Source organism: Pygoscelis adeliae, unplaced genomic scaffold (assembly GCF_000699105.1).
Source record: "Pygoscelis adeliae isolate BGI_AS28 unplaced genomic scaffold, ASM69910v1 Scaffold590, whole genome shotgun sequence".
NCBI classification, from domain to species: Eukaryota; Metazoa; Chordata; class Aves; order Sphenisciformes; family Spheniscidae; genus Pygoscelis; species Pygoscelis adeliae.
In genome coordinates, this window is record NW_008823962.1 from 527,529 (window position 1) to 531,092 (window position 3,564).

Sequence of the window (3,564 nt, forward strand, 5' to 3'; positions counted from 1 at the left end):
TAGCAAGGATTAAACTAGACCGGACTGGAAGGGGAATCTTTTGCCTCAGCAGTTGTCACCAACGTGCTGTGCCCTTGAGAGGGTGGAAAGTTTCTTGTGCTTTCGTTGCTGTTCTGCTCCATATGATGTCCCAGTTCTGCCATTCTCAACCAGTTAAAGTCCACATTTATTTTAATCTGAAACAGGTATTGCAGGGTCGGGCCCAGGAAATAGTTTTTGTATCTCGTTGAGCTCTACAGAGCACTGCAGACGTGTTGACAGAGCTGCATTCCTTGCACTGCTCCATTATTGGCTGCTTGTGAAAACGAGCTCTGCCTTTTCCCTGTTAGTCTCCACAAGTTTGTTGTTAATTAGGCTGAGCATCATCCTGACTTCTATAAAGCTAGTAGGGGGTTGATTAGGAAGAGTGAAAAGAACAAAGAAGGCAGGGAGGACATTTCAAAGAGAGGCAGGAGGAGAAGAGATGACAGTCTCCCTGTCAGCTTGGGGCTTGCCCTGGAATTTCTGCACCTCTGTGAACTGATCCGATAGCTGCATTTGAACCCTCATCCTCTGGGTGTAAAGAGGTAACTGAGCTCCAAGCCAGATGGTGGGATAATAAGGAGGCGTTCGCCTCACCGGGTGCGCTGTGCGCGGCCGTTTGGGTTCCGTTTGGTGCAGAAACTTCTCTGAACCTCTTTGACCTGAAAATAGCTTGATTTGGGCTTTCCGGGGAGCCTTCTGGCACGCCGTCCGTCCGTCCGCGCTGGGGGACTTCCACCTCCCGGAAAGGTTGCGGGTGTGCAGTCGCACAGAGCAGAGGGAGCTCAGAGAGGAGGAGGGCCATGTGCATTTTATTATATATTATTTAAAGAAAAGCCATCAGTAATGATTCCTAAAGCAAGAGGCAGAGGAAAGATTTTTTTGGTTTTTTGCGCGGAGCAAAAGAGTGGAATTAGACTCGGAGCTGACATTCAGACAAAATTCTTCCTTAGAAGAGAGACACAACATCACCAACGCTTTTTTAAAAAATACACTTATTTATTTTGAGAAAATGCTTGTAACTTCAAAGATTTTCTCCTCTGGAGCTGAGGTAGCTTTTGAGCGTGAAGGTCCTGGGCTGGATCACCTACCCTTCAAGCCATCTGTCTTTCCTTAATTGTTTCACATTAGTTGTACTAAGTACAGGAAAGTGATCAGTGAGAAAAGTGCCTTTTAGCTGAAATCTTTTTTTTTTTTTTGCTACTGTTAACACACCATCATTTTTCAAAAAAAAAAAAAAGTCCCAAATTGAAAACGAATTATTTTTCACCAGCTCTTTTGATGTGAAGTCACTGTTACTAATGCCCTCCTGCCTCCTGCAGCTCCAACCTAAATTTGGGACAGGCAGTCACTGCATCCAGCTGAACTGAAAGCGTTCCCTAATTAACTGAACCAAACGAGTCCTCGGCTCAGAAGGAACGGCTAGGTGATAATCATGTCTGCATTCAGACGTCTCTTGCTAAACCCAACCTCTCCCCCAGCCCCTCCTTGAAGTTAAAAACTTTTGGCTGAAGAATGCGGTAGGGTTGTCCTCTCGCTACTCCCACTCCTCCTGCACCCCTTTCTCCGCCGCAAGGCCCTCCCCCTGTCCAATTTGGATGAGGCTGTACCTTTTCTTCTCTCCTTCAAGAGTGAGGGTTTTATTCCCTTCTTTTCTGCCCAGATCTCCACTAAACAAAGGAGCTCTGGGCACATCACCAGTTCCAGGACGTAAAGGTATTTAAACAGTTTCAGACTAAATCCAGAGCTGCATAGCTAAGAGCTGATTTCTTTCTCTTTATCTGCCTAATTGTTTGTCTGCCTAATTGTATTTTATTGTGTTTTGCACATTTTTATTTTTTTTTATTGATTGATTTAATTTGCACACTCAAAGGCATGGTTTTGAAACGTCTTTCCTGATTCCCTCCAAACTTCCAAATCAGTTTAAAATCTGATTTAGTGATTGATTCTCTCTTTGCTTTGTCAGTGTATTTCTTACAAGTGGTGTTTGATGGAATTTCTCAGAGCTGAAAATAATTTTTGAGCCTTTTTTTAAACTCTCTTTTGATGGTGTAAATGACTTTTCCATACTCTCTTAGTAAGACTTGTGTGAACGCTCTCAGAGTACGTGCCTGTGTATCGATCATTTGTCATGCTTCTAACTTCTCCTTGAGGAAATGGATGCATCTGGACTTTCTTCAGTTTAAATTTCTGCACGAAGGCTGGAAGTCTCCCGAAGTGCAAAACTTTATGCTTTTTACGACTTCTTTTTCCATCTGTGCTCTACCTCGGGAGCTCTGGGAGCGGAGGAAACGCTCTCCCTTTTGTCTCGCTGAAGATAATCATATCCCAGCCTTCAGCAGACAGGCGTGTGTAGCGAAGTAGCAGAGCTCTTACGGCTGCGGGAAGGGCAGTTTCTTTGTCTCTGCCTCTGCTCCCAGCCCTGCCTTTTCCCTTCCCACTCTGTCTTTCTCATTCACTGCATTTGAAATATTAGAGCCTGAAAAATGCATGCCCTCAAGAGCTGAGAGGTTCCCAGCTGGGACACTGGGAGCAGTGGAGGGTTTTTTTGGGTGGGTTTTTTTTGGGTTTTTTTTTTTTTTGGTTCAGACACATTTTCTGCCTTGTCTGGGCTGATTTTTTTGCCTGCTTTGGGGCTGGGCTGGAACGGGAAAGTGCTGCTGTGGGAAAGCAAGGGGGACAGTTAGGGGAGGCTCGGGGGCCCTGTCCCTCCCCGCAGGAGCGGACTCGGAGCCTGTGCCTCTCGCAGAAGCAGCAGAATATTTCCACTCTGGGGTGGAGAGGGGAGACCCGTGAGGATTCCTCCCTGAAGGAACAAACTTTTGGGGTCTCGAGGTGAGAGATGCTTTCTGACCCTCCGCTGGCCAGGGGGAGGAAGGAAGGGCTCCCCAGCCCCATTTTCACAGGCAGGGCTGGGAGAATTGGGGAGGGGAGGGGGGAGCGATGGGGTTGGAGGGGAGGACGAAGAGGGAGCAGGAGAAGGGGGTACAGTCTGTGGAGCACGTTCCTCCGCGATCTGTTTTACAGAGCCTTTTCATCGGGCTTTCTCGTCGCCTCCCTGGTCTCCCACCCTGAGCCTGGCCTCACAGCCCTGCCTGCTCCTGGCACCCCGTATTAGCACCCTCAGGCCGAGGCTGCCTGCCTCGTCGCAGGCAGGTGCCCCGGGGAGTCACCGGATGGCACCGTGACTGCCGTACGGACCCTGGCACTGTGGGTCTGCCTTGTGCCGGGGTCCGTACCCCTTCGCCCAGGGCTGTTTTCCTTTGCCCCCCAGTGCCCGGAGCCTCTCAGACGCAGGATGGCTGTAAGGACTGAAATAAAGCTGCTCCAGAGACTGCTGTAGGCTCCTTCTCCCCTCAGCGCCCCATGGCACGGGCTGACCCCCCGATTCCCTCGGGGCTCTGCCCCTCGGCTCTGCTCGCGCTGGCCCCAGCAGGGCCCACGGCCGGCCCACGGGACCCCTCCGCCATGTCACCTACCCCCGGGGGAAGCAGGGCTCGTGCCCTTTTTTTCCCAAGAAGGGGCCTTGTTCATCAGGAAGGA